This window comes from Girardinichthys multiradiatus, chromosome 12, assembly GCF_021462225.1.
Source record: "Girardinichthys multiradiatus isolate DD_20200921_A chromosome 12, DD_fGirMul_XY1, whole genome shotgun sequence".
Taxonomy (NCBI): domain Eukaryota; kingdom Metazoa; phylum Chordata; class Actinopteri; order Cyprinodontiformes; family Goodeidae; genus Girardinichthys; species Girardinichthys multiradiatus.
Window position 1 is genome coordinate 23,023,463 of NC_061805.1, and position 13,425 is coordinate 23,036,887.

The following is a 13,425-nucleotide window of genomic DNA, read 5'->3' on the forward strand; positions in this document are numbered from 1 at the left end:
ACGCGACCTCTCGCTTCTACCTTTGTCCCGCTGTCTCCTAATGGTAATTTCCCCGCAGAAAGTCCACACATGGACGGGGGAGAATTACAGCATTCTCTTCAATCAGATATTCTAGGGCTTCTGCCCACTGGCACACACCGCATGTACCACAATACAAATGACAAGCTTTCTTTATTCCTCTTCAGTCTTACCGACTTGAAAGAAAATGCCCCGCTGCATGACACTGAGTGCACTTAAATGTGCCTATGTGTGTCCATGTCCATTTGTGTGCACGCATTCAAGTAAAAGGTAGTTGAATGCAGTTGAGACTCCCATGATTGTAGTTCTGGCAGTTGCCGTTCTCTAAAAATCTCCTACTGGAAACACAGAAGCAGGGTACAATGTGGACAGAAAAGGCAATAATACAACTACCACATTAGCGCACAGACATTAAGAGACCCAAATGAGATTATGAGGTCATATGTGAGAAAAGAAAGCCTACAGACAAATCAAGGTTTGAGAGAAATAAAAAAATAACAGTAAAGTCAGAAAATTCTCAGTATGAAGAAGTAGGAGTGTAATGTTAAACTGCCATATTTCTCATTGGAGTGGAGTCTATCTCTCAAAGAGCTATCTGGATGCTGTTAACATGTGACTTTGTCTGATTAAGTCTAAGCCAATGTTATGAACCCCAGACATGAAAGTGTGTTTTAAGCTTGACTCTTATATCAGTGCTTAAAACTCTTATTTTGAAGTAAGAAAGGAAATGGCTCTTGCGTTGCCCTGTCATCAGATAACAAGTTGTTATCAGGCTGGCCGACAACACTCGGTGAGGAAAGCATTGAAGAAGCCACCACCATTTTTTAGTCATTTGCGCAGTAAACACACAGTCTTGATTTGTGAAACCTGTACACAACTTATGCAAAACAAATTCAAAATCCAAGTCTTTAAAAAGTACATTTAAGAGAACAATGTGTTTAACCAAAGTGCTGTAAAGTACTAAAACGAATCCAATTAATAAAATACACTAAATTACTAAAATAAAAAGTGAAACAAACCAACTCATACTGTGTCAAAAGCTACTGAAAATAAGTGTGTTATGTGTAAGATAGACCTAACAGCAAGATGAGAAGCCTGTCTAATATTTCTTCATAACTTGTTTCATAACGGAAAAATGTTAATTTAACCAAACATATTGCTGAAATCTTGTCTCATTCTTGTGAATCTGAATGTAGAGAGCCTAGAAAACATCTCGATAATAAGGGAAAATACTAAGATAGTGGGAAAAGACTAGAGAGCAAGAGGTAATCCTTGCCTTGGAATTTTTCATAGCACTTGATTCATATAATCCACAACAAATAACACAATAATAAACACATTTCAGCACAATTTACCATCAAAGCGTCCAACCGAGCATAAAACTGGAGGCCCGGGCCCATCTTCCATCTCAGCTCAGTGGAAAGCATTTCCATTGTAAAGTAAGATAAAATAACAGCAGTTCAATGTACTGTGACACACCAAGATGCACCAGCCCCACGAGCGTGCGATTCACAAGATGATGCCTACTGTGAAAATATTCTTCTAGTGTCTTTAGGAGGCAGAGAGCACAGAGATGGAAGTAGTTTGTGTTTATGTGTGTGTGTGAGGGAGGGAGGGAGGGAGGGAGGAAAGAGAGAAAGAGTGAGTGAGTGAAATTGAAGAGATGCATTCGCACTGGGAGATAGAGGATTTACTGCCGAGATAAAAATGGAATCCATTTTGGTTCTTGAAGCACTCACATCCACAGTGTGAGGACCTGCTCGGTGTGTTAGCCTGCCATTGCTCTGTCAGTCACATCCCCCCTTTTTGCCTCCTCAGCTCCCTCAGCTTCCAACTGTTCTCCCTTTTCCAACACATTTTACATGATTTAGCTCTTCTCCAAACTTAAATCTATCCACGTCCTTTCCTTTCCACTCTGTTCCTTTCCTTTGCTTCTCCTTTCCTCACTTTTTCTCTCTCTAGGCACCCCAACACTGTCTCAGGTCCTGAAACTATGGCAACTGAATGAGAGAGCAAGAGCTCTCTATGATTAATAGATGAGAGATGCCGTGCCAATCGCTCGGGCCTGGGGAGGAAGGACAGATGCACTCAAACAACGCCGCACAAACATTCGCAGAGAGAGCGCACACACCTAAATCCACACCTCCGCCGCCTCCATCATTAGCCACCTTTCGTCTGGTCGTCACAGAGGCCTGACTTGCACACAGACACATAATATCCGTAGTGTTAGGGCTGGAGAAGCAAATGAAGAGGTTGATGCACATGACAATTTTCCTTTTTGGTTTCGGACAAACAAACTAACCACAGGCGTGACCGCAGCCACAGCAGAGGATGTGGCCCTAATGAGACCATGCACACAACGTGGCTGTCCCTGTGACTCACATAGCTCGTGTTTAATAGCAAAACAACAGCAGGACAGGAAATAGGACATCCTATTTTAACACCACTTACTGTGTTTTACATTATCTGGTCTGTGCGGTACAAGACTAGCCTCTTTTTAAAGCCAGACGTTCATCCAACTTTCAGGCTTTCCCATAAAAAAAGCCCCACTGCTTTCAGATTATCTTTATAAATGCATTTGCTTTCAATTCCATTTGAGTAATGACAAACAAAAAAAAAAAACATAATCTGTGACAAAAGGTATTTCAGCATGTTATTGTTGGATATGGTTAAGTGTTTGAAACAGGAAAAATCCATGATGGTATAATCTGATGTTGCTGTGTTGTCTCATCCTGCATGCAGGCTCCTCAAATGTCTTTCCCAACACCAGAAGTTGTGGTGGTCTGGCGATCACTTTCTAATTCACTTAATTTCTAACAACAAATCCCTGCCAAGGACCCACAGCTAACAAACACCCGGTTGCCTGGTCCTCCATGCTTCTGGCTTTTTTTTATTGGCAGAGTTAAAAACACGCTCAATCAATTATGCAAATGTGGAGAATATGAAGAACGTTGAACACATGAATGGTAAATTCAACAGTCACTCATGGAAACAGAAGGGTTAAGACTAAGTGGTGAGAAAGCAGTCAGTTAGAGCAACACAATAAAACGTTGCATCCATGCTGGTGGTTGTGTTTATGAGTAAACGGCAGAACAAACTGGAAGATGCCAAAGCCTGGGATCTGAGAAAGATCACATTCTCAATGAGTCATGCAATGGGTAGAGAGCATACTGGACTGTAACTTACACAAGGTGTATCGACCTGCCAATAGATTATGACTGCTGGTAGGAAGAGTAACAACTAGAACTTATATTGTTCAGGTGTATGAAAGCACCCATATTCCATATTAAAACAGCAAAGAAAATCCCTTTAAATTAGCTTCAAATATGAAACTACAAATCAGACAGAAGCACATCTATTTGGCTTGAGTGTAGATCCTTTGAACCATATGGTGCAGCTGACCCTAAAAATTGTCTCCATCAGCAGCTTTTTTAACAGATATGGAAACTATGCCTAAGCTTTCAAGGTTCTTTTAGCAAAGACTTGAAGGCAGTCCCCAGATGTGCTCTCTACACTCACTGCTGTTCTGGTGCCACAAAGAGGGACCTTTTCTTTAACTCAACACATTTCATTTAAATGTCATGGCTGATCTAGAGTCACAAATAGCTACAAACAAGCGATCTAAAATGTTCTGGTTCAACTTGAAAGCATATGGATGTAAGTAAATAAACCTGTAATTCTGAAGAAAAACCAAATACCCACCAGCCCACCATCTCCTTTTATCCCGCTAATAACCTCGGTATGTTTTTCTTAGCAAAAATGAAAGCCATTTATCAAATAATGAGTTCGACTTCAGAGGGTCGGGGGAATCATAGCCAGCCTAAATGAAAGAGATGGAGCAGGGGAAGGTTAAGTAGAAAACTGTTTATCCAGAAGGGGAGTTGTGTAATCCAGGTTAGCAAATCGTCCTGTTTCTGCCTCCTGAATCAAAGCAGAATAAAATCGACCTGAGGACAGCTGAAGTCAGCAAATGAGCCATGCCACACATGTGAATGGTCCATGAATATGTTTTTTTATTACTATGACTTGTATTTCTGAAAAACAAAAAAACATGTGCCAAATTTTCCAAGCTATACAGGAGGCTTGACATTCATCATTAAAGCCGGGTGATTTAAGTGGCAGCAATTTAGAGAAATATGGAAGCTGGAAAATAGGTTAAGCATCAATAAATCACATCCAGAGGAGAAACATGGGCCTGATGTTTCCTTGTACTCTAATTGTTATAAAAAAGGAGCCCACACACCAAGGATGCACATCAATAAAACATGGCTTTTATAAAATATGCATAAATACACACACTGCTGAATGCTGGGTATTGACACTGGCTGAATGAGGAACAGTAGTTAACAGCAGTTGGCTGCTCTCGTTTATGATAGACGGGCAATTCATTTGAACAGGAGCAAAGCCATTTATCAATTATTCAGAGCCTCTGTATTCAGCATCTGCATGTGTCCTTAACTGGCAAAGGTAGAGACGAACTCCCTGTGCCTTTCTCTCCAACAAACACACACACACACACAAACACTGTGACAAATTCACATCAGTCACACACAAAGCCGTCCCCATTGCTATTGTTAGGGGATCGGTAGATCAAACGCTCCACGGAGCATTGCTCCAAATACAAGCATCAGCCCGGGTCGCTCCGCCGTGTTCTGCTTCTCTGCGAGGACAACAGGCGGGCCATTGTCACCAAGGTAATCATGCTGTAATTCATGTATCCGCACCGCTCCATGAAAGAGTGTTTATATAAAAAGTGTTAAAAGGCGGGATTAGCCTTCTGGGTTTGTGGTGGTGAACAGTCATAATGAAAGAAACTGTTTGGGATTTCCAGACTGTGGAAGGAACCCAAGGAAAACTGAATCCAGAACATCTGACTGCCTTCAGGCTGATGTTGTAGGAGGATTGGTGCAGGCTGTGGACAGATATTGAACATTTTCAAGTCTGTCCCATGCAGGGTGGTCAGGGATTTGTCCAATTAGATGAAATGTCAAAGGTACAAATGTACAAAAAGACCAAAACTGAAAAAGTACGGAAAGACAAAGTGAAATGACCAATAAAAGCTGAGGTCTAGACCTCTGTTTTAGCACTCTTTATAGCAAACACATATTCCTTTCAAGTACCTTCGTACAGCCGTTCTGCTTCTCCTGACTACTTATACAAAAAATACTTCTTTACTCAGTAACAACTTCAGCACAGAGGGTTGTTATTGTCAGCTCGACCTGTAAAGATCAGATTTAGGACTTTCCAACCCGCCTGCAACCACCCAGGGCCGATCAAGTGGATAATCAGACATTTTCAGACACCAGATGATTTATTAATGCATCTCTTGATATTTCTATTTCCAAAATTACAAAATAAGATTATCAGATGGATAATATTCCAGGCAATTTCTTAAAAAGTATACAGCTGATTTATTAGGTTTTATTTTTAATGTTTTTTACCAGGGTCCAGATTTTTGACCATTTTGCTTGGCTATAAAAATTTATGAATTAGTTGATTGAAAAACATCGGCGGAAGCCACAGCTTCTTTCTCCTTCAAGCTTGTAAAGATCTAATGGTGGACACATTTCAAATGTTTATACTGTGTTAACAGATCTGCTGTAAAGAAGGGAATATCAGGTACAAATAGTAATGTTTGACCAACTTGCACTTTTCCTCTCTAAGGCAGACATATTTACTGGACAGGTTCAGTTCAATTGAGTTGAGTGTATTCAGTTGGTGTTAGTGTCCTCTTAAAGCACTTTATAAGACAAACATGTCAAATGCATGTCCAGTTATATAGAAAAATATATTTAAATCGATCAATATATCCAGATTCAGTTCAATTCATTCCTAGAATGAACTGAAATTTGGTTTGTAACTAGTAAAGTTGGCCCACTGACTGCCACAAACACATAGTATCTCAGAAGATAGACCAAATATTTATTCTGTTCAGAGAGAGAAAAGATCATAAAATGAGCAAAATGTTTTTCTTTCAGTATCTGTGGGAAGAAAATATTTTTTCAGAACTGATATCAGAATTATATTTCCCAAACACTGTGTGCTGCTGCTGAAAATCAGCTGACGGGAGGCATTTTTTTCAATGTCTCAGGGGGAAATCTTTAATACTGGAAGAGGAGAGCCATGGAAGGCAGAGGAGAGGAGAGGAGAGGAGAGGAGAGGAGAGGAGAGGAGAGGAGAGGAGAGGAGAGGAGAGGAGAGGAGAGGAGAGGAGAGGAGAGGAGAGGAGAGGAGAGGAGAGGAGAGGAGAGGAGAGGAGAGGAGAGGAGAGGAGAGGAGAGGAGAGGAGGCAACAATGGAGTAACAGGGTGTTGGCAGTCATGCTTGTTAAAATAAAAATTTGTTTGATATTATAACACTGTCTTGGTCCTTTTTTTATTCCAATGTTCTACTGAGGAATCTCATCTAATGGCAAGCACATTCGACTTTGGGTAAGAATTGAGCACATATGATTGATCCTTTTGGACAAGGGTAATTGTGACCACTCCACCGCCTGGTAGCTCAAAATCTTTGAACACACCCTAACCAGTGTGTGTGTCTGTGCATGTAAAATGGTCAGGTAAACATAGAGAAATGCACCTTCCTTGAAAATCCTAATCTGAATGTAAAATCAATAATCATCCACGACTTTGATTAGAGGCATGAAAAAAAAAAGAAAAACTGTGCATCATTTAGATTCTCTGAGAGTTGCTATTCTAATTTAATCTAATTTCAGCGGTAAAAAATAAATTTAAAACGTCATTATACACTAGGTTTATAGGCTATGAGTGAACTTATATAATTTTGCCTTTAACTTTATAACACTTCAAAGTAGTTAATTCAAAAATAAAAACAGATTTCTTACAAATAGGAAAACTGTCTGTGAGGTCATAAAAGTTGTACCTCCATGTACCTGCTGGTGATTCAGACATCACCTTCCTTCTGTTTTGATTCCATGTGATCCAAAACAGCACCTTAGAGACTACAGAGCCTCTTTATTCCATATGAGTAAGCACCACAAAAGGGGAATACGCACGAAATTCTTCTATTTTATATTTTCTTGTAAAAAAAAAACCACAATAAGCCTTATATTAATTTTACAATTATACAGATTTGTGTGATGATTGTTTTAAAATGATGTTTTTACGTATTGGGTTAATAGAGTAAGTCCAGTGAAGCCTTTGCACTTGTCTCCCGGCTGTACAAACTGGTGGAAAAAGCGCATAAAGTTTGACATAAATAAAGACAAATCTTACCTTCAGCTCATGAATGGATATGGCAGCTCTGTTTTTAATAATCCATTAGATCTGTCCGTTCAAGCTGTTCAGATGGGAGAGCTCGCTTCAGAATAACAATATGAGCACTACTTTTCTCTTGCGCTTCTTTTTGTTACATGCCGCGCTCAAATCGCACCTCTTCAAATCGAAATATCCATCAGAAATCCACACTCTACAGATAACCGACGTGCTAGTTCTTAGGTTCTCCTCAGGTAAGACAGGAAGAACCGAACCGACAGGGTGTCCCAGAACGAGCTACGGAGACGTACGCAGTCCTCTTCCACAAAAGCCGACGGTCATCCTATTTGGAGAAGCTTAGACTGGAGCGGAGCGCAGTGAGCCCAGCTGTCACCCACCCGCTGCACACACACACACACACACACACACACATACACACACACACACACACGCTCTCACACATACAGGGAGGAGCTACGTCTGAGGAATGGGAGCCATTGTGTCAATGGGGGCTAGTTATGGACAACTGTACTTCTATTTTTACGCAGCAGCCTTTCAGGAAAAATGCGCGTCTGAGAGAGAGGGGGAAAGCTTGAGGGAACACAAAAAGCAGCGACACATTACGAGGTTATTGGGAATATCCCTGTTTGGTACAGAGTCTCAGGTTTAGACGCTCCATCTTATTACTCGCAGTACCCCACTTTGTTGGGGATGAGATCTCAAGTCGTCCGCGCTCAGGACCGCTCTTCCTCCCTCGGTGGTCTCTCCTGGTCTGGCAATCACACGCGCTAATGCGCAATAAGCTTCACCTTTAAGTTGAAAACAACAGCAAAGTTCAACAAAAGCTGCTGTTTAAATTTATAGTATTTACAAAAGGCAAATGAGGCAAAACTTTTCATTTTGCAGTTTCGGAAACATTAATAAATTAAAAAAAGAAAAAAAGACAGATATACTAAGATACTCTGAGTGAAACACATTATATAGGTTCATTACACGACGTTTGATGTTTTCAAACCTTTATTTTTGTAATTATGATAATTTCACCCTTACAACTAATGAAAACACAAGACTAAATGTTACATCAAACTAATAAAAAAGCATTTTAATACAGAAATGTCTTTATTCTAATTTATTGAATATTCCTGTATCCACAGTCGTATTCAGTAAATTAGATGATGTGCTCCGATGAGGCTTGTTTGTCAGATTAAAATGACCTTTAAAAAAAAAACTACCTTTAAGCAGGTGTTAAACATACTTTTCATCAAGCCCGCATTTCTGTATTAAAATGTTTTAATTGGTCTGATGTAATATCCTAATCTCGAATATTGTCTTTTCTTTAGATTGAAGCGGAAAGCCATCATAATTATCAGACATAAAGGCTTGAAAACATTAGTCTGTGTGTAATTTGTCGATATAATGCGTTTTAATGAGTGAATTGAGTAACTGAAATAAATTAAAATTTCAGTAATTGTGTAATGTGTTTATTGGGTCGGTATTGCCGTAGTAACGCTCCCCACTCCTGGCTTTTTTCAGTGCATACGCTGTGCACCACAGAGGGGCGCCCATTCCCATTTACTGGAGATGCAGACAAGCATTCGACTGACAGATAACTTGACTCTTTTTTTTTTTTTTTGATACTCTGAAGCAGCCACTAATGTGAGAACAGCCAATAAAGTAAGACTTTTGGCCATTTTATGTGTAGTAAAATGAATAATAGGCCGAAAATTTTATTATTTGGTGGATAACTTTATAACACATTCAGTCAGATGACCTGTGTTCTCCTCCTGAAATCTTACACATTCCACTAAGCAATTTAACTACCAAATGATCAACGTGAAATCAAAGTGTTTACTTGAAAATACTTAAAATAATATTTTACCATAAATTAAATTATGGATTTAAATATTCAAGCAACTGAATACACGTAAGAGTTAATAGTGCCAATATTTCTGAAATTGAGCTTCGCAACCATGGTTAAAGACAGAGTGCTGCATAAAAATCCTTGAACGATCGAACATGATGAGATCATCATCCACCAATCCTATTTATGAAGAAAAAAATCCACACAAAATCTGCAATAAATTACTTATTTCTGAGAAATGAGCTTCTGTTATATTTTAAATGCTAAGCCAGTATAACATTATACAGTATATATTATGTTATAGGCTCAAAAACCTTATGACATTTTAGCAGGTTATTACATTTTTGACTTTATTATATTTAAAAGGGCTGTACGGTGGTGCAGTTGGTAGCACTGTTGCCTTGCAGCAAGATGGTCCTGGGTTCAATTCCCAGCCAGGGATCTTTCTGCATGGAGTTTGCATGTTCTCCCCGTGCATGCATGGGTTCTCACCGGGTACTCCGGCTTCCTCCCACAGTCCAAAGACATGCCTGTTAGGTTAATTGGTCACTCTAAATTGCCCTTAGGTGTATGGGTGTGTGCTTGGTTGTTTGTGTGTTGCCCTGCAATGGACTGGCGACCTGTCCAGGGTGTACCCTGCCTCCTGCCCATAGACTGCTGGAGATAGGCACCAGCTCCCCTGCGACCCACTATGGAATAAGCGGTAGAAAATGACTAACTATATTTAAAATGGTCAACATTACTGCTTTTTTGGCAGGCAGGTAATTGGCCACTATGACATCAAGGGTTGCTTCACATCACTTTGTCATGACCCCCTGAGCAGACAGCCATTTCACCCATATCACAAAGCAGCCACCGTTTACAGTCAGATGACAGTGATGTGTGCTCCATGCTGGCTACTCTCTTACAAGCTGACTTCAGCTTAAACAAGCCAAAGTAAACATCAGTTTGCCCCGACTGAAAATTGCAAGCCTCTCACAACGCACAATCACAAACTGCTAGCAGATGTTGTCAGACGTACAGCAGGCTGCAAAACAGCAAGCACACACCTGTGTGGACTTCTAGATCACGCTATGTGAGCTCCAAGGGGACAAAGCTAATGGGGGTGATGTCTTATCATCAGAACAACAAGCCACCTGTGAAACAATACATCGGAGTGTGTGTGTGTGTTCCTGTCTTGGCATCACAGTGAGAACCATTTTCCCGATTTCACCATCAAATTGAGGACCGTTTGTACCAATGTGAGGACATTTTGCTGGTCCTGATGACCTATTTTGCTAACGGTTAGGTTTAGCACTAAGGTGTGAATTGACTTTAAGTTAAGGTTAGGGTTAGGCATGCACTGGTAATGGTTAGGTTTATTGTCAGGATTAGGGCATAGAAAGGGTTGAAAATGACTGAAAATAAATGGAAGTCAATGGGAGTCAACACATGGTCCTCACTACATATAGCAAAACAGGTTTGTGTGTGTGTGTGGGGGGGGGACATAATTATGTTCTTGAGTAAAGAGCTGACAAGCAAAATTGTTTTCTTTTTACAGTAACAGTAAGGTACAGTAGTGCTTACACAGGTACAATGCCTCATTTGCCCCCTTGCCAGTGAACCATCATAAGAGGGCACAATGCAAAGAAACAATACTACAGTGTTTCCATTCTCTCAGATTTGAGTTATTTTCTAAAACATTTAAAATGGCCGGGAAATCTGAGGTGCACTCATTCATAACATAACGCCAAATTGAGGTCCCACATCCATACTTTATTTGCTTTATAGCTTAAGTTACATTTTCGTCATGCTGCCCTGTTAAGAGACTAAAGACATTTATTATATACAAAGTTACCATGTTTAAATACCCATGTGCCTCTAATCCCATGACACAACACCGCAACAACAGTGCACATTATGAGTCTAAAATGTCCTTTCTCAATATATATACAGTAGTATCAGTTATACTGAATTTGATTAACCTAAAACAATGTTCAGTTGACCTAATGGGACTTTTCTGACATCACCAATCTGTCACAATGTTGTATTTTTGTGTGATGGACCAAAAGGCAGACAAGCACGGAGAAAAGCAGAGTGGGTTCGAAACTCCTTCTTTAATTTAAGAGAGTCCCCTTACATGCAGGCGAGGTGCTGGATGACAGGATAATCCTGATTAAAAGGCAATTTCAAACTAGAACTAAACAGGATCCAGAGCAAGAACGAAATCCAAAGAGACATATCACAAGGACATGGAAGAGACGTAAAGACACCGCGTGGAACAAAGGACGAAGGCAAACTTAAATACAGACAAGGTGGACATGAAATAACAGGGCAGGTAATCAGAGGAACAGGGAACAGGTGAGACAAGGAGGCAGGGAAGCAGAGAGAACAGGTGAACCAGATAGGGACAAATGAGGACATGGAGGAGCTAGACGAAGAACAAAACTGTAAACACACCCAGGGACCAGAACACGGGGGGAACAGATCTATAATTAATAATAATAATACAAACACAGTCAACAGAAGAGAACCTAGGAAACAGAACCCAGAAACGAGGACTTAAGGACTAACCAAACAGTAACAGAAAAAACACCTGACTAAACGTAACTAATTACAGAATCAAAACCACATACAATAAACTGAACATAACCTAAAAAATAAGACACGAGAATGGGAACTCAAAGACTAATCATACTGGACAGCAACCACCTAACTAAAACGTAAACAAATACACAACCAAGAGACACACTGTGACACAATCAGGCCTGGGTGAGGCAAGTAAAGCAGCCAAAATAATGTGGTTAATCACAGTTAACTCATAATTTAACAAGAGGGACAGTTAAGAGGGTTTGAATAGCATTTTTCCCTTAATAAATGAAAACATTTATAAACTACATTTGTTTGATGATTTGAAACAAGGATGACGAAACAAAACAGAAGAAATCCTTTCATTTGGTTTTATTCTGAAATTTGTATGAGTTATATTTAATTTCCATTGGGGATTATTAAAGTATTTTTGAATTGCGTTATGTTTCTATTGGGTTTTTGTGTCTGGAGGACCGCAAGGGAATTAAGTTTTCGGCTTTATTGTGTTTGTCCTCAGTGAACATTATTGACTGTTGTCATGAAGGGCTGGTGTTGCTCTCCTCTGTGCTATTAACTATTCAATTACATTTAGTTCAGCTGTAAGGAAAGGAAAACTGTATAGGAAATGTTTACATCAAGCTGTTGCTGCAAAATCTGGTTCTACAAACTACCCATCCATCTGTTTACATCATTCATTTTCCATTTTCCAAAACCAGCTTTGTCCTTTTCTGACTGCTCAGTATATCCATGGGTAGTATAATTTGCAGTAGTTTTGTCTGGGCCCATTAAATGCTCTGTGTAATATGTGAATGAGTGGGGTTTACACTGGTGGAGGAATATTGCCTATGCCTAAGCAAACATCAGTAATTGTGCAAATTCTGCACGAATTAAACGAAATCAAACAAACTCGCAGACAGATTGTGTTTTACACAGTGTGTCTTTAAATCCCCTAATTTAACTCTCTCTCTCTCACATACACTCTCTCTCACACACTTTGAAGTGGAAGTGTTGCGAAGTGTGGGAGGCAGGCAGGGTATAATTTGAGCTCAATAATGTCAAGATGCACACCAGTTAGTTTGAGCTCTGGAAATATGCTCGGCGTCAGAGCTTATTTCACTTATCCTGCCAAAGTTGTCCCAGAAGCATTTGGGTTCGGTGCACAGAGGAGAGAAGGATGAAATGGAGCAACCATCAGACTCCAGACTGGGACACACAGCAGTTGCAACACAGCAGTTCTTCAGAGATTTAATCAGCTCATACGAAGGTTTTTTTTTCTTCTTTTACTTGAATAAATAACCACAGCTCATCCCGGCTCTCTCCTCTCCAACCTCTTGAAACATTCTCTTAGAGGCTCTCATAGAAATCTATTCCTTCCAATGACTTGCTCATGAAAAGACCTTTTAAACCCTGATCTCATTGCTGTACAACAGATAGGATATGTTTTTGTCAAAAAAAAAATACAATTCTTGTTGAAAAGTTATTTCACAAGCTTTGTTAAAAAACAATAAAACTTATACAGTTGAACACAAACTAAAGGTTGAAGAAAACGTTTGCTCAGGAGGTATAGGCCTAGTTACCATTATCATAATTCCTCCCAAAATCCACAGAATTAGGAAGAGTCCTGTAGTTACAGTTGTTCAGAATATCATGTGGGTTTATACAGAGATGTGTCAGGTGGTGATAACAGTGACGAGATCTCATGGGTCTCACTTTAAAAAAAAAACATGACATTTATTTTCAAAATGAAGTGTATGAGTCGCTGTG

At 39.8% G+C, this 13,425-nt stretch overlaps 1 protein-coding gene across 4 annotated transcripts in view; it reads right to left on the reverse strand.

Annotated features, from left to right (window-relative positions):
* Positions 1-12,558, reverse strand: part of sema6a (sema domain, transmembrane domain (TM), and cytoplasmic domain, (semaphorin) 6A) — a 169,246-nt gene extending 156,688 nt beyond the window's left edge. For 2 of the 4 annotated variants that reach the window (XM_047381386.1, XM_047381385.1), the window contains exon 1: positions 7,254-7,629. The gene's annotated coding sequence lies outside the window, so the exon portion shown is untranslated. Of the gene's footprint in view, positions 1-7,253; positions 7,631-11,212 lie in introns of those variants that run through there. The other 2 variants (XM_047381384.1, XM_047381383.1) reach the window with 2 other exon arrangements.
* Positions 12,559-13,425: the final 867 nt, after the last annotated feature.